This window comes from Saccopteryx bilineata, chromosome 3 (assembly GCF_036850765.1).
Source record: "Saccopteryx bilineata isolate mSacBil1 chromosome 3, mSacBil1_pri_phased_curated, whole genome shotgun sequence".
In the NCBI taxonomy this organism is placed as follows: Eukaryota; Metazoa; Chordata; class Mammalia; order Chiroptera; family Emballonuridae; genus Saccopteryx; species Saccopteryx bilineata.
In genome coordinates, this window is record NC_089492.1 from 126,423,388 (window position 1) to 126,446,558 (window position 23,171).

The 23,171-nt window shown below is 44.8% G+C and overlaps 1 protein-coding gene and 1 non-coding gene across 4 annotated transcripts in view; both read right to left on the minus strand.

Annotated features, from left to right (window-relative positions):
• C3H2orf42 (chromosome 3 C2orf42 homolog) overlaps positions 1-23,171 on the minus strand; it is a 170,856-nt gene that overhangs the window by 59,132 nt on the left and 88,553 nt on the right. The window lies entirely within an intron of this gene.
• On the minus strand, positions 20,064-20,139 carry TRNAT-CGU (transfer RNA threonine (anticodon CGU)). The gene has a single exon. It is a non-coding gene; the product is annotated as a tRNA-Thr (tRNA).

The window sequence follows — 23,171 nt, forward strand, 5'->3', positions numbered from 1 at the left end:
GGACTGTCCTCCCTAAAGGAGGACAATTGGTCACCTTACTGTACCACCACATATCAGGCTAAAAGCTGCCCAGGTAGTTCTAATGCTCAGCCATGGATGAGAATCACTGGAGTAAAAAGTTAACTGGTTCATATGGAGACTGGATCCCCCACACCTGAGCTTCCTTTCAAAGGCTGAACACTTTGACTTGGGCTCTTTCTGAATTGGTGCATTTTTAAAATACAGCTATTTTAGGGCACACATTGTGTTCAGTTTTATTCATCTCTCAAGTTTTATTTATTATAAACCTATACCCATGTACATACATTCTACTGGATTGTGGATAGTGCACTGGACATAAAGCCAAAAGTACTTATAACAAACAGTAAATAAGCCCTATGGATTTGATTGATTGAATGAACAAAATTTTTTTTTACATTTATATATATTTTTAATTTATTGGTTTTGCCAGGGGAGGGGAACAAGAAGTGTCAACTCATAGTTGCTTCACTTTAGTTGTTCATTGGTTGCTCATATGTGCCTTGACCAGGCAAGCCCAAAGTTTCGAACTTGTGATCTCAGTACTGCAAGTCGACACTATCCACTGTATCATCATAGGCCGGGCAATATTTTTATTTTTTTAGACCTGTAGGTTTAATGCACAGTACAGTGAATATAGACAATATTGTCTTATAATCATCAAACTTACTAAGAGATTAAAACTTGCCTGACCAGGTGGTGGCGCAACAGATAGAGCAATGGACTGGGACGCGGACGACCCAGGTTCAAAAACCTGAGGTTCCTGGGGTTCACCAGCTTGAGCATGGGGTCAATAGTTTGAGCTTGGAATCATAGACATGACCCCATGGTCACTGGCTTGAGCCCAAAGGTTGCTGGCTTGAAGTCCAAGGTTGCTGGCTTGAGCGTAAGGTCGCTGGTTTGAACAAGAGATCACTCACTTTGCTGCAGCCCCCCAGTCAAGGCACATATGAGAAATCAATCAATGAACAACTAAGGTGCCACAACTGTGAGTTGATGACTTCTCATCTGTCTCTTTCTGTCTCTTATTCTCTCTCTCTAATAATAAATAAATAAATAAATAAATAAATAAAATTTTAAAATAAAAAAAATTTAAAAGCCAAGAGCACTTGTCTGTCACTTTTTTTTTTTTTTTTAAGATTTTATTTATTCATTATAGAGAGGAGAGAGAGAGAGAGAGAAGGGGGAGGAGCAGGAAGCATCAACTCCCATATGTGCCTTGACCAGGCAAGCCCAGGGCTTTGAACCGGCAACCTCAGTGTTTCCAGGTTGACGCTTTATCCACTGCACCACCACAGGTCAGGCATTGTCTGTCACTTTTGAGATACTGTTTTTCCTATTTATAAAATGGGTAGGCTGGCTGACATAGTCCTAAAGTAACTTCCAGCATAGATATTTCAGGATTCCAGATCAGCAATTTTTAACCAGTGTGCCTACAAGAATTTTCAAAACATACAATACCTGACTATTTAGTCAAGGGCACTGACCTCTTTTCCCTTAGATTGTCAAATTTAAAAAATGACAACCAATGCAAAAATAGACGTCCAATGTGAATGAATCAAAATTATACCATATTTTCTGGTGTGCTGCAGAACTTCAGAATTTTTGTGATTAGTTTATGCATGCCATGAGATGAAACAGGTTAAAAATTGCTGGTCTAGATTGAGGTCTGCCCTAGATTTTGTGTATGATACAACAGCCAGAGAATAAGGCTGGTTTCCTTGTTAGTGGTTTAATGCTCCTAACCATAGTAAAGACTTCTCTCTCTCTCTCTCTCTCTCTCTCTCTTTTTAGAGTTCACCTTTGACACAGAAACTTCCATCTGCATCCTATCATGCCTATCCCATCCTCCCCACCCCCACTCCTCCTCATGTAAATCAGCCTGGGAATCAGATCTTGGAGAAACTTTGATCTCTTTATCTGAAAGCACAAAGATAGCATTGCAAAGCCTGCTGCTGGTGTGGAGGTGGCATAGTTAGAAATGCTTCACATTTTTCTAACTTTCATTCCTACAGTTTCTCAGAGAAGGGATCTTTCTCCAGCAAGGCTGTGGGGAAACTGGCAATGGAATGAGGGAAAGGAGGCAGATCCGGTGGGAGGGAGGCTTCTTTAAAAGAAAAGATCAGCAAATTCTAATATGCGAAATTTCGAAAAATCTTTTTTATCACAGTCACTTAGAAAGAACCTGGGGCTGGGCTATGGACTTGGCTTTCTCACTGTGCGATTTAAAAAATATTTTATTGATTGATTTATTGATTTTTATTTTTTTTAGAAAGAAACAAACATCAATTGTTCCACTTATTTATCCATTCATTGGTTTATTTCTGTATGCGCCCAACCAGGGATCAAACCCACAACCTTGGTATATCAGGATGATGCTCTAACCAACTGAGCTACCCAGCCAGGGTTCACTGTACAATTTTAAAAAGACAGTTCATGTTTGCAAACTACGAAATGAATGCAAAAAGCCTGTCGCTGTCGCTGAGCCCCCGAGTCCTGTTTTGTGCCCCTCCAACCTGCATTGCTGCCAGTGCTCATCCTGAAATTTCACATCTAAATAAGTTACTCCCTAGTGTAAGATCAGACTTCAGCTCTGTTCCCACCCTTACCTGTAGAAAAATAAAATCTAAACTATTCTGTGTCATTTGAATACCTTCAAAATCTGGTCCCAGGTTACATTTTTTAATCTCATCTGAAGACCTGCACCTTTCTCCTGCTCTCCAGCCCACTAAACCCATCGCCCTACCGCGCTATGTCTATTGTGTGAGCCTTTAAATAGCTCTACCAGGAAAGACAGGGGCTTGGCCACTCTGGCTGTATCGGTCCTCCAGCACCCATCCCAGTCCCTCAGTAAAGGTTTGATGCCTGAACGACAACTAACTGGAAAACCATGTAAAACTAAGGTCCTTGGACTAAACAATTCCTAAATTCCCTCCTAGCCTAGCCCTAACTTCTGAGAAATGTTCTAGAGGCAGAACTCAAAACTGCTTAGAATTTGACCCAGTTCATACTAATAGTCATTGCAGTTCCCAATCCAGAAAAATAGAGATGAGTGGTCTGACATAGGGCTTAAAAGATTTTTGTTCATTTTGGTAAACCATAGAAATATTAGAAATTTTTAATAAAGCATACAAATTAAATTAAAATGCAATTAAATATTTTAAATCACATTAAAAACAAGACTATATTCTATGGGTGCACAACAATGTGAATGTACTTTAGACCAGTGGTCCCCAACCTCCGGGCCGCGGACCGGTACCGGTCCGTGGGCCATTTGGTACTGGTCTACAAGAAAGAATAAATAACTTACATTATTTCCATTTTATTTATATTTAAGTCTGAACAAGTTTTATTTTTAAAAAATGACCAGATTCCCTCTGTTACATCCATCTAAGACTCACTCTTGATGCTTATCTCGTAAGTTCGACAATTATATTTAAAAATACCACAGTTTTTACGCCAGTCGCATAATTTTATTTTGTGCATTTATCTGTCACACCCTAAAGGCTGGTCGATGAAAATATTTTCTGACATTAAACTGGTCCGTGGCCCAAAAAAGGTTAGGGACCACTGCTTTAGACCACTGAACTGTACACTTAAAAATGGTTAAGATGAGCCCTGGCCGGTTGGCTCAGCGGTAGAGCGTCGGCCTAGCGTGCGGAGGACCCGGGTTCGATTCCCAGCCAGGGCACACAGGAGAAGCGCCCATTTGCTTCTCCACCCCTCCGCCGCGCCTTCCTCTCTGTCTCTCTCTTCCCCTCCTTCAGCCAAGGCTCCATTGGAGCAAAGATGGCCCAGGCGCTGGGGATGGCTCTGTGGCCTCTGCCTCAGGCGCTAGAGTGGCTCTGGTCGCAACATGGCGACGCCCAGGATGGGCAGAGCATCGCCCCCTGGTGGGCAAAGCCTCGCCCCTGGTGGGCGTGCCAGGTGGATCCCGGTCGGGCACATGCGGGAGTCTGACTGTCTCTCCCTGTTTCCAGCTTCAGAAAAATGCAAAAAAAAAAAAAAAAAAAGGTTAAGATGAAAAAAATCGTTAAGATGGTAAGTTATATATTATGTGTATTTTACCACAATTTTTTTTAAAAGGGCCATTTTGGGCCCTGGCCTATTACCTCAGTTGGTTAGTGCGTCATCCTGAAGCACCAGAGTTGTGGGGATGGCGCTTGCTAAGGGCACAAACGGGAAGCAACCAATAAATAAACACTAAGTAGAACAACAAATGAATGCTTTTCTCTTTCTCTTTCCCTTCCTCTCTCTGTCGCTCTAAATAATCAATCAATAAAAAAGTTTTTTTTCAAGACTATTTTGAATGAGCAGTTGCTGCTATTCAATGAGATTTTTTTTTCTTTTTGAGAGAGAGTAAGGGAGAAAGAGAGAGAGAGAGACATCAACTTTGTTCCATTGATTGCTTTTTTTTTTAAGCAAGACAGAGAGAGACAGAGAGAGGGACGGACAGACAAGAAGGGAGAGAGATAAGAAGCATCAATTCTTCATTACAGTGCCTTAGTTGTTCATTGATTGCTTTCTTTTTTTTTTCCACTTTTTTTTTCTTTTTTCTTTACAGAGACAGAGAGAGGGATAGACAGGGACAGACAGACAGAAATGGAGAGATGAGAAGCATCAATCATTAGTTTTTCATTGCACGTTGAAACAACTTAGTTCATTGATTGCTTTCTCATATGTGCCTTGACCGCGGGCCTTCAGCAGACCAAGTAACCTCTTGCTTGAGCCAGCGACCTTGGGCTCAAGTTGGTGAGCTTTTGTTCAGGCCAGATGAGCCCGCGCTCAAGCTGGCGAGCTCGGGGTCTCAAACCTAGGTCTTCCGCATCCCAGTCCGACGCTCTATCCACTGCGCCACCGCCTGGTCAGGCTGATTGCTTTCTTATGTGTGCCTTGATCAGGGGACTTCAGACAAGCCAGTGACCCCTTGCTCAAGCCAATGACCCTGGACTCAAGCCAGCAACTTTGAGCTTCAAGCCAGCGACCTTTGGGCTCAAGCCAGCGACTATTGGGTCATGTCTATGATCCCAAGCCAGCAACCCCGCACTCAAGCTGATGAGCCCGTGCTCCAGCCAGCAACCTCAAGGTTTCAAACCTGGGTCCTCTGCATCCTAGGCCGACGCTTTATCCTCTGCACCACCATCTGGTCAGGCCATTGATTGTTTCTTATATGTGCCCTGACTGGGCAAGAACCTGTGACATTGGGGTCGGACCCCAGGATTGAGACAATAAACTTTGAGGATCAGCAACCCTGAAATTGACCTAGTGACCTTGGCACTGTGGGACAATGCTCTATCCTGTTCAGAAAGACTTAGCGGTAACCAAACAAAACTTCTTTGAGCAGGAAAAGTATTAAACTATTCTTTGTGTGTGTGTGTGTGTGTGTGTATTTTTCTGAAGTTGGAAACGGGGAGGCAGGCAGACAGACTCCCACATGCACCCAACCGGGATCCACCCAGCATGCCCACCAGGGGGCGATGCTCTGCCCATCTGGGGCGCTGCTCTGTTGCAACCAGAGCCATTCTAGTGCCTGAGGCAGAAGTCATAGAGCCATCCTCAGTGCCCGGGCCAACTTTGCTCCAATGGAGCCTTGGCTGCGGGAGGGGAAGAGAGAGACAGAGAGGAAGGAGAGGGGGAGGGGTGGAGAAGCAGATGGGCGCTTCTCCTGTGTGCCCTGGCCAGGAATCGAACCTGGGACTCCTGCACGCCAGGCCGACACTCTACCACTGAGCCAACCGGCCAGGGCCTATTAAAACTATTCTTAAAGAAGATGGAGAAAGAGAGGGTTCCTGATTTAATAAAATGTTCACATGCAATGATACTTAAAGTACCTTAATAGCACTAATTTCCAGAGCTGCAGCTATCTGTCATGCAGTCAGGAACTAGGAAATATGCAAAAACAGTCTGTGAGTGACTAAAATGAATGTCATTTGACTTAATTAAAGAACCAATTTTATGACATAGGTGATCTCCATTTAATAGTCAAGGAAATTAAGGCTTAGAGGAGAACTTGCCAAAATTTATATAGCTGGCCAGTTAAAGAACCAAGATTTCGCCCTGGCCGGTTGGCTCAGCGGTAGAGCGTCGGCCTAGCGTGCGGAGGACCCGGGTTCGATTCCCGGCCAGGGCACACAGGAGAAGCGCCCATTTGCTTCTCCACCCCTCCGCCCTCCGCCGCGCTTTCCTCTCTGTCTCTCTCTTCCCCTCCCGCAGCCAAGGCTCCATTGGAGCAAAGATGGCCCGGGCGCTGGGGATGGCTCTGTGGCCTCTGCCTCAGGCGCTAGAGTGGCTCTGGTCGCAACATGGCGACGCCCAGGATGGGCAGAGCATTGCCCCCTGGTGGGCAGAGCATCGCCCCTGGTGGGCGTGCCGGGTGGATCCCGGTCGGGCGCATGCGGGAGTCTGTCTGACTGTCTCTCCCTGTTTCCAGCTTCAGAAAAATGAAAAAAAAAAAAAGAACCAAGATTTCAAAACTACACTAGGAGTGAAAGAGTTAAAAAAAAAAAAAAGAAAGAAAGTCTATGCTCTCTTCATCACGCTTCCACTTCTTGGACACTACAATATTTATAAGTGGTTTTCTTGCTTGGCTTGGTTTGGGGGTTTTGGGGGTTTTTTTTCGTTTTGTTTTGTTTTTTAGTTCTTCCAAAGCAGCTTTGATGACCTGATCCAAATGAGACGTTACTGGGAGGAGACTGCGTTGGCTCAGAGAGCTGTAGTCAGAGCTAACAAACGGGGCCAGATCGGGGCCAGACCGGCAGAGTCAGGCAGCTGGAGGACCTTCTCTTTAGAATGCAGTGGCTCATGTGACCAGGCTGAGACTCTCCGTTCAGGTTTCAAATTTCCAGGAGAGAGAATCTAGTTTGCTTGCTTGGACTAGGTGTCTACAGCCCTATCAGTCAGCTCTGCCCAGAGAAATGGAGTTCTGGACACCAGACATGACCACTGGGCCTCAACCTGGGTGTCAGCTCTTCTCAGGGAAAGAAGGAATTCCTGTGGGCCAGGCAGACTCCCAGGTGTGTCCCAGAGAGGTGGAGCTAGGGGAGGAGAAGGAAACAGAAGTGCTCTGTCACCCTCAGAAGCCCCTATAATATATTCTTTTTTTTTTTTCAATTTTTTTTTCTTGATTTCAGAGAGAGAGGAAGGGAGGAGGGGAGAGAGAAAGAGACAGAGAGACAGAGATATCAATTTGTTGTTCACTTATTCATGCTGTCATTGGTTGATTCTTATATGTGCCCTGACCGGGTGACACTCTAACCAACTGAGCCCCTGTATATATTCTGAGCTATAAATTAGCCTAAGCTTTGCATGCTGTTCCATTCATAGTTTCATTATCATCCAGGTTTGCAAAGTTTGGCGCATATCTGCAATTTTAAACCAAGTGGCCCCTAAAAGTGTTAAAACTCCTCTGAACTGCACCAAGGTTTGGGTGCGGTTGTCTTTCAAAGGCACCTTTGGGTGTTTAGGGGTCAGATGGATGCTCAGGGCAAGGAGGAATAAAGACATAAAATCTAGAAAGCTTCGAGTTGCCTGGGAGGCAAGCTGTGCTCACTCTCCAGTAACCCAAGTGTTCTCTCTCTAAAAAAAAAAAAAAGAATTGTATGCCGTGTATTTGTCTCCATTTAGTCATGTGTTTGGGCTCATTGCATAGAAATCTGCCCATCCACAGCCACTCCTAACAAACAATAACCAGAGATGCCTGGCTTAAATTCCAAAACTCATTTAAGGCTATTAGAACCATTAGCTCTAACTGGAGTTCAGCTAGAGACACAAATCACTAACCAAATTAAATGGCCAATAGTTCAGCCAGACTTTCAAAGTCAGGAGGACTGTATGTGAAGCAAAAGCAACAGTAACTCCCATTGCATAGCACCTTACTGTTATTTCAATTGCATTTTTTTATAATCCTGAGAAAGCTGCTATTATTATAACCATTTAAGGATTAGAAAAATGGCCCTGGTCGGTTGGCTCAGCGGTAGAGTGTCGGCCTGGTGTGCGGGGGACCCGGGCTCAATTCCCGGCCAGGGCACATAGGAGAAGCGCCCATTTGCTTCTCCACCCCACCCCCTCCTTCCTCTCTGTCTCTCTCTTCCCCTCCTGCAGCCAAGGCTCCATTGGAGCAGAAATGGCCCGGGCGCTGGGGATGGCTCCTTGGCCTCTGCCCCAGGCGCTAGAGTGGCTCTGGTCGCAGCAGAGCGACGGCCCGGAGGGGCAGAGCATCGCCCCCTGGTGGGCAGAGCCTCGCCCCTGGTGGGCGTGCCAGGTGGATCCCGGTCGGGCGCATGCGGGAGTCTGTCTGACTGTCTCTCCCTGTTTCCAGCTTCAGAAAATTTAAAAAAAAAAAAAAAAAAAAAAAAAAAAAAGGATTAGAAAAATTTGACACAGAGGAGTTCTGACTTGGCCTAAAACAGAATATTATGAAATCCCAGAGAGAATGAGGACTTAAATTCAGGTCTTTTGACCCAAGCCTAGGCTGATACCTTTATAAGGGCTTTCCAATGGATTCATCCCTTCTTTTTTCCCCTTTATGTCATCAGCCTTCTTTCAGAGTATGTTACCTAATGATTCTCCACCTTAACACTCTCTATGCCAATATAAATGTATGTTAAAAGACTGTAGGCCCTGGCCGGTTGGCTCAGCGGTAGAGCGTCGGCCTAGCGTGCGGAGGACCCGGGTTCGATTCCCGGCCAGGGCACACAGGAAAAGCGCACATTTGCTTCTCCACCCCTCCGCCGCGCTTTCCTCTCTGTCTCTCTCTTCCCCTCCCGCAGCCAAGGCTCCATTGGAGCAAAGATGGCCCGGGCGCTGGGGATGGCTCTCTGGCCTCTGCCCCAGGCGCTAGAGTGGCTCTGATCGCAACATGGCGACGCCCAGGATGGGCAGAGCATCGCCCCCTGGATGGCAGAGCGTGGCCCCATGGTGGGCGTGCCGGGTGGATCCCGGTCGGGCGCATGCGGGAGTCTGTCTGACTGTCTCTCCCTGTTTCCAGCTTCAGAAAAATGAAAAAACAAACAAACAAACAAAAGACTGTAACAGCCCTGGCTGGGTAGTTCAGTTGGTTGGAGTCTCATCCCAATACACCAATGTTGTAGGTTCAGTCTCTGGTCAGAGCACATACAAGAATCAACCAATGAATGTGTATATGGTGGAACAACAAGTTGATGTCTCTTTCTGTCTCCCTTCCTCTTTCTAAAGTGAATTAGATAATTTTTTTTTTTTAAAGAATGCATCAGATTAGTTTCTCTTCCCAAGAAAAGAGTATCATCCTTTTCTCCCAGGCTCGTTAGTCAGTCAGTTGGAAAGTTGTCCCCAGTCACCACAGTTGCAGGTTTAATCCCTAGTCAGGACACATTCGGTAAGCAACAAATGAATGGACACCTAAGTGGAACAACAAATGAATGCTTCTCTCTCTCTCTTTCCCTTCCTCTTTCTTTCTCCCTCTCAAATCAATCAAGAAAAAAAATTTTTATTAAAGAAAAAAAATAATGTTACCCTTTTCTTGGTCTTTAATTATAAGAACAGCTAAGCTGGAGCAGATCCTGTTGACCATTTGTTGCCAAATCCCAGATTACACAGCAGACAAGAGGAGTTTTCTAGGACTACATTAAAGTGAATACAGTTAGGGTGAGGATTTCGGGAGCATGGAACTATAAAGAACCTTATTCTAAACCTCAGGCTTGAAATTCAAAACCAGAGATTTTGCTTTTGCCTGTTAGATATCAATCAAAGTTTAGTTCAGCCTCAGTGTTTACACAATAGTCTTCAGTGATCTTTGTGAGTTGATGGTTGTCTGGCTTCTCCATCATCCCCTCAGAGTAGGAGTGGAGTGAAGGTGACATGGAAGTGGGTAAGATGTGAGGAGAGAGAAAATCAGCCTTTTCATGGTTCTGATTTTCTAATGTCCCAACAGAAAACATAGGGCAGAGCTAAATCTTATAGAAAAAAATGGTAAAGAAGTAAAAATATGTCTAACTTCACAATAATATCAATTAAAACAAGATATTTTTTACCTCCCAATATTTTTTAAATACCCAGCTTTGTCAAAGATGTAAGAACATAAAAGGCATCACATACAGCTGGTGGGATGGTAATTAGATAAACTGAAAGGAAAATTGGCACTACACACCGGACACCTTGAATGTTGTGTATGTACCTTTTGCCTAATTCCTCTTCAAATAATTTATCTGAAGGAAGCAATCATGGGTGTGTTCAAGGTTGCCTGCAACAGTAAAAACTTGGAAAACACTCTAACTGTCCAACAGTAGAGATGTTATGATCTCCCTTGTGTAAAAAGTTAAAAATCAATCAATCAATCAATAAGTACATACGCAGCAGAGTTCCCTAGCGAGGCCAGGCCGGGGCCTAGAGATTGCACTATTTGTGGGGCTGGAAGTCTGGTAACTCCTCCGGAAATTCATTTTCCTGAGCTGACAAGTGAAGGCAGGAGGATGAAAGAGTTTGGAGAAGGCAAGCTTGGGAGCTGGGAAAGGCAGGCAATGGGGTTGTTGAGTATCAGTGGAGAGAGAGGTTTGAGACAAAATCATAAAAGTGGTTTTCATGAGAGATTTCACAAAAATTTAAGTCTGGGGCCTGGGATTAACAAAAAAAAAAAAAGAGGTGTGGTGGTCATAAGTGTCCTAGTGACAAGTAAAGGACGGAGGTAAGAGGGTATAGAAAGTGTGGGAGATGGGGGTCTTCGCAGGTTTATTTAGGGTGGTCAGAGAAGAACCCTCTGATGGGTTGACTTCTGTCACAGACCTGAAGGAAAGGTGAGAGCTACCAGGAGAATCTAGGCAGAGGTAATAACGGGTGGAAAGGCCCTGAGGTAGCAACATTCATGCTGTATTTGAGAAAGTGCAAACAGGCAGTGTGGCTGGAGTACAGTAAGCAAAGGGGGGAGTGTGAAAAGACAAGGTCAGTGAAGTAGCTGCATCAAGTCATGTAGGACAGTGGTCCCCAACCTTTTTTGGGCCACGGACCGGTAATGTCAGAAAATATTTTCACGGACCGGCCTTTAGGGTGGGACGGATAAATGTTTCATGTGACCGAGACAAGCGTCAAGAGTGAGTCTTAGACAGATGTAACAGAGGGAATCTGGTCAATTTAAAAAATAAAACATCGTTCAGACTTAAATATAAATAAAATGGAAATAATGTAAGTTATTTATTCTTTCTCTGCGGACTGGTACCGGTCCATGGCCCGGGGGTTGGGGACCACTGATGTAGGGCATAGTAGCCATTCTAAGGATTTGCCTTTTACTGTCAGTGCAATGCAGAGTCATGGGGGGATTTTGAATAGAGAAGGGATTTGACTTATGCTTTTAAAGGACCACTGGAGCCTGACCTGTGGGGGCGCAGTAAGTAATGCGTGGACCTGGAATGCTGAGGTTGCTGGTTCGAAACTCCAGGCTTGCCCAGTCAAGGCACAAATGAGAAGCAACTACTATGAGTTGAGCTTCCCTCTCCTCCCCCAGCCCTCTCTCTCTCTCTCTCTGTCCTATCTCTAAAATAAATAAATAAATCTTTAAAAGGACCATTGGAAAATGCAAGTTAGAGGATAGTCTTGCGGGACCGGTGGGAGCTGAAGATAGAAATTGGAAACTAGTTGGAAGGCTACAGCAATAATCTAGGCAGAAGGCAGTGGCTTGGACCAGGGTGACAGCACAGGAGGTGTTAAGAAGTGTTGAGATCCTGGATATATTTTGAAGTTAGATTGGCAGGATTTGCTAATGGATGGGGTGAGACATGTGGGTTTATGTGTATGTTTCTGTGTGTGGACATTGGGACCCAACCTCATCCCAAGTGAATCAGACTCTCTACTGAGAGTTCATTGTATTTCTTTTTTAAATTTTTATAATTTAGAAAATTCAATTTAATGGGGTGACACTAATCAATAAAAGTACATAGGTTTCAGGTAAACATTTCTATAGCATTTGACTGTTGATTGTGTTGTGTGCCCATCACCCCAAGTCAAATCATTTTCCATCCCCGTGTATTTGTCCCTCTTTACTCTTCTTCCCTGCCCCAAGTTTAAGGTATTTCTTAAAAGTTCCCCAGGAGGCTGTAATGTGCAACCAGGGTTGGGAATCACTACTCTAGGTTGGTAAGGTTATAGAAAACTTTCATTGTTTTTTGTATCTTTATTTTCCACAATAAAAGTTGCAATAAGAGCCTGATCAGGGAGTGGTGTAGTGGATAGAGCATCAGACTGGGATGCGGAGGACCCAGGTTCAAAATCTTGAGGTCGCTGGCTTGAGCGTGGGCTTATCAGCTTGATTGTGGGGTCACTGGCTTGAGCGTGGGATCATAGACATGACCCCATGGTCACTGGCTTGAGCCCAAGGTCACTGGCTTGAGAAAAGGGTCACTCGCTCTGCTGTAGCCCCCCAGTCAAGGCACATATGAGAAAGCAATCAAAGAACAACTAAGGAGCTGCGTCAAAGAATTGATGTTTCTCATCTCTCTCCCTTCTTGCCTATCTGTCCCTATCTGTCCCTCTCTCTGACTCCCTATGTCAAAAAAAAAAAAAAAAAGTTGCGATAAAAGGGAAGGATACTTTAACCCTTTGAGTAGTACCAATGTTCATATATGTCCTCACTCAAAGGGGTTAACAAAAAACTCACTACTCAAAGGGTTAAACAAAACTCCTCTCCTCCCCAACTATGAGTATAAAATGTGGGTAAGATAATAACTATATAGCATTGTTTTAATGATCATATCTACAACTACCAAATTCCTACCATCCTTCCATGGCCAGCATAAATGCCACCTTCTCTCTGGAGTCCATTGAGCATTCCCAACATCTGTGATGGCTCAGTTTTGCCCATTCCTATGGCTAATGGTACCTCTTTTTCTTTCTTCTTCTTTTCCAAGGGAGAGAAGATAGAGACAGACTCCTGCATGAATCCAAAACAGGACCCACCCAGCAACCCCTATCTGGGTCCAATGCTCTGCCCATCTGGGGCCATGCTTGCAGCTGAGCTATTTTTAGTGCCTGAGGCAGAGGCTCCATGGAGTCATATTTGGTGCCCAAGGCCAATGGGCTTCAACCAATTGAGCTATGGCTATGGGAAGAAAAGAGGGGGAGATGTGGAGGGGTGGAGAAGCAGATGGTTGCTTCTCCAGAATCAAACCTGGGACATACACATGCATGGCTGATGCTCTACCACTGACCCAACCAGCCAGGGCCCCATGGCACCTCTTTTTGGAGTTTTCTTCTCCAGTGTTTGTACCTGGAGTCTGATTTTTGGCTGGAAGGAGCCTTTCCTATTAACCCACTCAGGACATTGTCAAAGCAGGCCCTGAGAGATTCCATTTGTCCAGAAATAGAGGTTATATTTCTCCCAGTCCAGCTGGGAGAAATAGTGCAGAGAGAACCCTGGAACATCAGTCCATAGGGATACAGAGGGAAACCAAAGGCTCTCCCTGGATCACTAGGGTCCTGGTTCATCTGTCCTGAATCCCTGACTCCTGGGAGGCAAGGAATGAGCTATTTGTGGAGGACTTAGGCTTTGGAATGTATTCCAAGTTCTCTGGCACTAGGTGCCCCAGACCCCTCCCTTCTTATACCTCCTCTCCACATACTCTATTTAGTACCCTGCTTTTTAAACTTTTATAAGTTTCCCATGTCATTATTCTTTCTTTTTTTCATTAAATATTCTTTAAAAATATAATTTTAATGACCACATATTATTTCCATCAACCATAATTTAATCATTTCCCCATTGTTCAAAATTTAGATTATAGTCATCCCTCGCCATATCGCAGTTCACTTTTTTTTTTTTTTTTTTTTACAGAGACAGAGAGAGAGTCAGAGAGAGGGATAGACAGGGACAGACAGACAGGAACGGAGAGAGATGAGAAGCAGCAATCATTAGTTTTTCATTGCGCATTGCAACACTTTAGTTGTTCATTGATTGCTCTCTCATACGTGCCTTGACCGTGGGCCTTCAGCAGACCAAGTAACCCCTTGCTGGAGCCAGCGACCTTGAGTTCAAGCTGGTGGGCTTTTCCTCAAACCAGAGGAACCCGCGCTCAAGCTGGCGACCTCGGGGTCTCAAACCCGGGTCCTCTGCATCCCAGTCCGATGCTCTATCCACTGCGCCACCGCCTGGTCAGGCTCGCAGTTCACTTTTTATGGTCTCACTGTATTGTGAATTTTAAAATCGTATATATCTAATTTTTTTAATTTTTATTTATTTATTCATTTTAGAGAGGAGAGTTAGAATGAGAGAGAGAGAGAGAGAGAGAGAGAGAGAGAGAGAGAGAAAGGGGGGAGGAGCAGGAAGCATCAACTCCCATATATGCCTTGACCAGGCAAGCCCAGGGTTTTGAACCGGTGACCTCAGTGTTCCAGGTCAATGCTTTATCCACTGTGCCACCACAGGTCAGGCTAAAATCGTATATATCTAATTTTGTATCGCGGATTTTTCACTATATTGTGAGATTTTGTGGTATGTAGGTATTTTTATATATTTATTATTTTAATTATTTTTGTGGTAAAATAAGCATTTTATGGATTTTCGCCTTTTGCAGGGGGTTCTGGAACCTAACTCCTGCGACAGATGAGGGACCACTATTTCTTTCTTTTTTTTTTTTTTTTTACAGAGACAGAGAGAGAGTCAGAGTGAAGGATAGACAGGGACAGACAGACAGGAACGGAGAGATGAGAAGCATCAATCATTAGTTTTTCGTTGTGCATTGCAACACCTTAGTTGTTCAATGATTGCTTTCTCATATGTGCCTTGACCGTGGGCCTTCAGATCGAGTAACCCCTTGCTTGAGCCAGCGACCTTGGGTCCAAGCTGGTGAGTTGTTTTTTTGTTTTTTGTTTTTTTATTATTCATTTTAGAGAAGAGAGACAGAAAGAGGGGGGGGGGGAGCAGGAAGCATCAATTCCCATATGTGCCTTGACGGGCAAGCCCTGGGTTTTGAACCAGCAACCTCAGCGTTCCAGGTCCACGCTTGATCCCTTGTGCCATCACAGGTCAGGCAAACTGGTGAGCTTTTGCTCAAACCAGATGAGCCCGCGCTCAAGCTGGCGACCTCAGGGTCTTGAACCTGGGTCCTCTGCATCCCAGTCCAACGCTCCATCCACTGTTCCACCGCCTGGTCAGGCAAGGGACCACTATTTCTAACTTTTGCTATTATATTTAATACGATCTGGTGACAAACCTAAAAGGAATAATTAGATTGCAGTTCTCAAATTTTGAGACTAGAGGAAAAACTCGTTTTCCATACTTTTCCCACCTTTTCTTTTATTTTTTAATTCGCACCCCCCTTCTTTTAAAATTCTGCTTTGGAAAGGCAATTACTTTTGCTGGTATCTGAGTAATATTTATCTATATTATTATTATCTACACCTGAGATAACTTTAAAGTTCACAAAGCACTTCGTCATATATATATATATATATATATATATATATATATATATTTGCACTTTGTCATATATTATCTCATCTAATCAACACAACAGCACCATGAAATGTGTTATTATTCACATTTGACATTTGGGAAAATTGAAGCTTAAAAAGACTATGTCTGCCTGACCTGTGGTGGCGCAGTGGATAAAGCGTTGACCTGGAATGCTGAGGTCGCCGGTTTGAAACCCTGGGCTTGCCCGGTCAAGGCACATATGGGAGTTGAAGCTTCCTGCTCCTCCCCCCTTCTCTCTCTATCTCTCTCTCTCTCTCTCTCCTCTCTCTCTCTCTCCTCTAAAATGAATAAATAAAAAATAAAAAATAAAAAAGACTATGTCAACCTGACTGGTGGTGGAACAGTGGATTGAGTGTCAGCCTGGGACACAGAGGGCCCTGGTTCGAGATCTGGACATGGGCTTGCCAGCTTGAGCATGGGATCATCAACATGATCCCAAGGTCACTGGCTTGAGCCCAAAGGTTGCTGGCTTGAACCCTAAGATCACTGGCTTGAGCCCAAGGTCACTGGCTTAAGCAAGTGGTCACTGGCTTGGCTTAATTTTTTATTTTTATTTTTTTAAGATTTTATTTATTCATTTTAGAGAGGAGAGAGAGTTAGAATGAGAGAGAGAGAGAGAGAGAGAGAGAGAGAGAGAGAGAAGGAGGGGAGGAACAGGAAGCATTAGCTCCCATATGTGCCTTGATCAGGCAAGCCCAGGGTTTTAAGCCGGTCACCTCAGCGTTCCAGGTTGATGCTTTATCCACTGTGCCACCACAGGTCTGGCTGGCTTGGCTTTAGCCCCTGATCAAAGCATGTATGAGAAGCAATCAATGCCTAACCTGTGGTGGTGCAGTAGGTAGAGCATTTGACCTGGAGCACTGAGGTCACAGGTTTGAAACTCTGGGCTTTCCTGCTCAAGGCATATATGAGAAGCAACTACTATAAGTTGACGCTTCCTGCTTCTCCCCACCTCCCTTCCGCTCTCTCTCTCTCTCCTCTCTCTCCTCTCTCTAAAAATCAACAAATAAACTTTAAAAAAAGTGAGAGAACCAATCAATAAGCAACTTAAGTGAAGCAACTACAAGTTGATGCTTCTCACCCCTCCAACCTTCTTGTCTCTCTCTTAAAAAAAGGGGGGGGGGTATGTGACATATTCAAGGTAGCACAAGGCCCCTGGGAGAGGAGCCCAGGTCTTTTTTTTTTTTTTTTTTTTTTAAATGTATTTTTTTAGTTTGCTCACTTTTTTCTTTCTTTTTTTTTTTATTTATTCATTTTTATTAGAGAGAGAGAGGAGAGAGAGAGAGGGAGAGATAGAGAGAGAACAGGAAGCATCAACTCCCATATGTGCCTTGACCAGGTGAGCCCAGGGTTTTGAACCGGCGACCTCAGCATTCCAGGTCGAGGCTTTATCCACTGCGCCACCACAGGTCAGGCGGAGCCCAGGTCTTGAGACTCCCAAAACCATATTCTCCACTGTTTGGTAAACAAGTGTGTCTAGGTTTGCTCGCTTGTATTTTGCACTGGTGTGGGGCAGAGCTATGTGTGTGTTTTGTGAAAGGCTGGAGGCTGCTTGTCCTCAGGACAGCAGATTGGAAATTGGGATTGCCTTCCTGCTTGGGAGTGGCCACTGTTTGCTACTGTTTTTTGGAGAAGGGGGTTTTTCCCCAGCCTGTTTTTGCTGGAGAGTCCAGAGAGAGAGAGAAGGAGTGCTGAGGGGTTTGGGAGCCCTGAGATTTTGGCCCTGCCTGTTTGGCTGGGGAGTGCTGAGGCTGGTGGGGGCCTGTGAGTCTGGGAGAGTCCGGAGAATGATTCGTGGCTTGGGAGCCCTGAGAAAAAGGGAAGTGGTCTTCTCTGCTTGTTTGCTCATCCACTGTGCAAGACTCTAATAAACGGAATGGCCGACCATTTTCTGGCTCCACAGTTCCTTTACTGTCTGCCCGAATCCAATGGGAACCTGCATGGCTACTGCGGTGGCCAATGGCCCTACATCCACCATGTACACAGTACTATGCTAAAGATAATGGGGGACAGATGGATACTGGTGGAAGGACAAGTACAGAACAACAATACAACGTAGAGGGGTCAGTGCCATTAGTGATATAGAAATAAAGTGCTAGGGACTATGCCTTGCAAGGACAAAGTGATTCCTTTCATTTGGGAAGGTTTTCTTGAGAAAAACCATGACTAGAAGTCATCAAAAGTGAGTAGGATCTGGACTTTCCAGCAGCACAGTGAGAAGGAAATGGAAAGTGTGGCTGACTGGGGAAAGGGCCAGCACAGGGAGTGGAGATGGGGGAGGAATGGAACTGTAATTGTAGCCTCACAGAAGCTAGAGCCAGAGGGCCTTGGAGATCATCTGGTGAGGAAACCAGAGACAGAGCGATTTGAAGAAGGAGGTACCAGGCCAGGAAAGGGCAGATCTGGATTTTACCCTGGCTTCTAGTCACCCAGGCCAGTGTTCCTTTTATGCAATAAACTTTATCAGCCTCCTAAAACTAAGGGACCATTTCCTTGGAAGTGTATTTGCTGTGGATTTTGTGAGGGGGCAGCCGACAGGCTACTGCATTGGCTTGGCAAGGTAACAAATGAGGCCCAAAGAAGGTGGAGTTAGAGGACCAAAGAGGAAGAAATGGAGAAATAAATATTGCAGAAGGAGCACTGTCAGCACCTGATCAGATATGGGAGGCAGCCTAGAGAAAGGGACTAGATATGAGTTTTCAGCCTCTTAGAAAAGCAGCTTCAGTGTGTGAGAACAGAGGGGTGAATGGGTGGGAAATTGTCCAGGAGCCAGAGAGAGCAGGTAAATTTCCAAGAAGTTATACAACATTGCAGAACAGTGTGCACTTCTACTGTTTGTGAACTAGATATACATTGCTATAATTCTTCCGGAAAAATACACAGGAAAGTGGTGGTATCAGCCCTGGCCTTGATGGAGGGGAATGGGTGATTAGAACACAAGGCTCTGCTATCTCTCCCTTCTCTGTTATACTTTTGGATTATGAGCCATAGGCATATATTTAACAGCAAAATAGTTCAAAGACACGAAAGCAAAGAGAAAAAAAAATAATTCAAAGACTTTCAAGTTATGTAGTAAATGTAAGAAAAGCAATAGGACACTGAGAGAAGGAAGGATAAGGTTCTTTTTTCTTTAGGACGCGGAAATTTGAGCACCTTTAGAAGATGAAATTGAAAGTGTGAGGGGGAGGGGTCAGATGAAAGAGGGCCGGGAGTGGGAGGAGAGAGCGCTGAGGCCGAGAGGAAGTTAGTCTTGCCGGGGAGAAGAGGCCTGTGATCTGTAGCAGCAGGATGGAAAAGCAAGGAAGATGGAGGGAGAGAGCAGCGCCAGTGGGTTCCTGCTGGGCGGAAAGCAGGCGCTGAGAATCGTATTTACACTGGTCAGACCAGCAAAATGCTCGTGGGCCTGAGGACAAGTTCTCAGACCATACTGGTGAAAACAGGAGTTGTTCCAGGTTTGGGGGCTGTATATTCATGGCAACACCGTTTATAGTGGTAAAACACAGGAAACAAAGGAAAGGGCATAAACGACAGAACTCTTAAATAAACTGAGGTGACTTCATGCCATGGATTAATATTCGGCCATCAATAGAGTGGATCCAAGCTGGGAGTTGGCGTTTCCACGATATACTAGACTGGCGTATACTGTATGATGCTATTTTGGAAAACAAAAGGAAATGTGTATGTGTGTGCGTGCGTGCGCGGGCATGGGGGAAATTATAGAAGTATAACATAAACTGGTTAAAATTGGGGTAGTGGAAGATGAGGAAGAGAAAGGGGAGAGGGATCTTGAACACTTACAGAGTAAAAGGAGCAAATTCAAAACAAACACCCAGGACCGCAGGCTCGGCGATAAAGACACTGAAACAAGAAGGATCCCAGGCGCTAGTCAGTGGGGCCGCCTGGCAGCCAAACCATTGAGCGTTATTTCCGATTCGTGGGCGTCTGCGCCGGCGTGTACAGCGCGCAGTGTGGGGGGTTCTCTAAAGCTCTTCGTTAAAGGAGGGAAGATGGCGAGATAGGGAAGAGCTCAATGCTCCCCAAGCACTCCAAAAGGAAGGCGTGGGCGCACGGAGCTGAAGGACAAGGAAGAGCAAGCCGGTGGAAGGACCCCTCCAACCCCCCATCCTCCTGCCTAGTTGTTCCGCATCGCTTTCTGCTCAGACTAAGCCTGGCGCTTGCTTTCAGCGGAGAGCGCAGGGGCCGAGCATGCACCTCCTGCGGAGCCACTTGCCCTTATGCGAAAGGACCCACTCCCCAGGTCTCTTCTGCAAGTAGCCATTGCTCTCTCCTATTTCTCTTTTGCTTTTTTTTTTTTTTTAATTAATTTATTTTTTTTTTCCGAAGCTGGAAACGGGGAGAGACAGACAGACTCCCGCATGCGCCCCACTGGGATCCACCCGGCACGCCCACCAGGGGGCGAGGCTCTGCCCCTCCGGGGCGTCGCTCTGTAGCGACCAGAGCCACTCTAGCGCCTGGGGCAGAGGCCAAGGAGCCATCCCCAGCGCCCCGGCCATCTTTGCTCCAATGGAGCCTCGGGGGCGGGAGGGGAAGAAAGAGACAGAGAGGAAGGAGAGGGGGAGGGGTGGAGAAGCAAATGGGCGCTTCTCCTGTGTGCCCTGGCCGGGAATCGAACCCGGGACCCCTGCACACGAGGCCGACACTCTACCACTGAGCCAACCGGCCAGGGCCTCTCCTTTGCTTTTTTATTATCCTCCCCCTCAGTCCTGGTAACCTGTGATCTATTTATGTCTACAAATTTACCCATTCTGGTTATCTCCTATAAGTAGAATCATACATTTTTCCTTTTGTGTAAGGATTTTTTTAGTTTGGCATAGTTTTCAAGGTTTATCCATGTTGTAATTAATATGTCTGAGAACTTCACTTTTTTTTGGAAAGAAGAGGATTGGAGAGAGAAGTGAGAAGCATCAACTTGTTGTTCCACTTAGTCATGTACCCATTGATTTCTTCTATGTGCTCTGACCCTTTGAGGGGGGCTCCAACCAGTGCCCTTGGCACTATGGGAGGATGCTATATCCTCTATGCCCTATGCCATGGACCAGGGCACTTCATTCCTGTTTTAAAAATTATTAAATGTACATAACAAAATTTACCACTTTAACCAATTTTAAGTTTACAATTAAGTGGCATTAAGTAGTTTCTTATGGTTGTGCAACATTGGTCACTATATGTCTCCAGAACTATTCCATCATTCCAAACTGAAACTCTGTACCCATTAAATAATAACTCCTTCTCAACTCCTGGCAACCACCAATCTACTTTCTGGCTCAATGAATTTTGGGGCATCACTTTTCTGTGTTATATGCAATGGCCATGTTCCCATTTTGAGGGACTGGGGGGAACAAGCCATAGACTTGAGAATATACAGATAGGGTTATGACAAGGATGACAAAACCTGGTCATATGAGAAAGAGTGGAAGGAACTGAGGATGTTCAAGAAAGGATGGTTTTAATTCATCTTTAAAAACAAACAAACAAAACCCTAAAAACCAGGCAGTGGCACAGTGGATAAAGTGTCGGACTGGAATGGGGAGGATCCAGGTTCAAACCCGAGATCGCCAGCCTGAGCGCAGGCTAATCCTGCTTGAGCGCGGGCTCACCAGCTTGAGCACAAGGTCACTAGCTTGAGTGTGGGTTCATAGACGTGACCCCATGGTTGCTGACTTGAGACCAGAGGTCACTGGCATGAAGCCCAAGGTTGCTGGCTTGAGCAAGGGGTCGCTCGCTCTGCTGGAGCCCCCAGGTCAAGGTACATATGAGAAAGCAATAAATGAACAACTAAGGAGCCACAACAAAGAACTGATGCTTCTCATCTCTCTCCCTGACTGCCTGTCTGTCCCCATCTGTCCCTCTCTCTGTCTCTCATTAAAAACAAATAAAACAAAACCATAAAACCCTGGAGGTTTTAGTTTAATAACAAATTTAAAAGAAGCCAACAGTCTGATGTAACTGGAAAAGACTCAAGGGAGCAAGGGACTATGAAGACTGTCTTTGCCTAAGTGAAGGATGTCAGTGTATGGAAGTGGTTAAAACTGTCCTGCCACCTGACCTGTGGTGGCGCAGTGGATACAGTGTCGACCTGGAATGCTGAGGTCGCCTTCAAACCCTGGGCTTGCCTGGTCAAGGTACATATGGGAGTTGATGCTTCCTGCTCCTCCCCCTGTTCTCTCTCTATCTCTCCCTCTCTCTTTCTCTCCCCTCTCTCTCTAATAAAAATGAATAAAATCTAAAAAAGTAAATAAATAAATATTTTTTAAAAAACTGTCCTGCCAATAGAAATATGTGATTTGTATTTTAAATTTTCTAGTAGCCACATTTAAAAAATAAAAAGAAGCAGTAAGCACTGGCCAGATATCTCGGTTGGTTAGAAGATCGTCCTGATATGCAAAGGTTATGGATTCAATTCCTGGTCAGGGCACATACAGGAACAGATGGATGTTTCTGTCTGTCTTTCTCTTTTAAAAAAAATCAAATAAAATTTAGAAAATAAAAATTATATTAAAAAAAGAAACAGTTAAATATTCTACTTGGCCCAATGTATTCAAAATATTTTAACATGTAATCAACTTAAAAATGAATAATGAGGTATCTCCCATTCTTTCATATTTTGTCTTTCAAATTAGGCTGGCCATATTTCAAGTGCTCAATAGCCACCTAGCCACTGTATTGGACAGCACAGAGTTGGAACCTGGTACTTGAGTGTCAGAAAAGGTCTGGGGTCAAAACCCAATTTCCATCCCTTACTAATTTGGGTGATTGGGCAAATTACTCTCTCTTATCCATATATTTATCTATAGAATGGAACTAAAAACAGTAGCCAACATTAATTATGCACACAAAGCACTTAGAATATTCTCAGAAAATGTTATTAGTGGTAAATTAGGTGATTACTAATTTAAATTACCTTCACATGATGTGGCTTGGAGAAATTCCAGAGGGACAAAGTTAAAAGACAATGGACAACCTGACCGGTGGTGGTGCAGTGGATAGAGCATCAACATGGGACCCTGAGGCCCCTGGTTAGAAACCCTGAGGTCACCAGCTTGAAGCCCAAGGTTCTCAGTTGAGCAAGGGGTCACTGGCTCAGCTTGAGCAGCAACCCCCTCCCCCACACACCCCATCAAGGTACAAATTCAAAGCAATCAATGAACTAAAGTGCTGCAAATACAAGTGAATGCTTCTCATCTCGCTCCTCCTCTCTCTCCCTTCCTGTCTTTCTCAAAAAAATAAATAGAAATATAATGGACAGGCTGGGAAAACTGCAACACATGACAAAATGTTCTTCCTGATATGTAGGCAGTACTTGCAAATAAATAAAAGAGATATATGAATGAGAAATTAAAAAAAGGAGACACATTGGAAGTGATTTTTTTTTTTAAAAGAAAGAGGAAGGGCCCTGACCTGTGGTGGCGCAGTGGGTAAAGCATCGACCTAGAAATGCTGAGGTCGCTGGTTCGAAACCCTGGGCTTGCCTGGTCAAGGCACATATGGGAGTTGATGCTTCCAGCTCCTCCCCCCCTTCTCTCTCTCTGTCTCTCTCTCCTCTCTCTCTCTCTCCTCTCTAAAATGAATAAATAAAATAAAAATTAAAAAAAAAAAGAGGAAGGGAGAGAGAAAAAGAAAGGGAGGAATTCATTTGTTGTTCCACTTAGTTGTGCCTTCACTGGTCACTTCTCATATGTACCCTGACTGGGGACTGAAC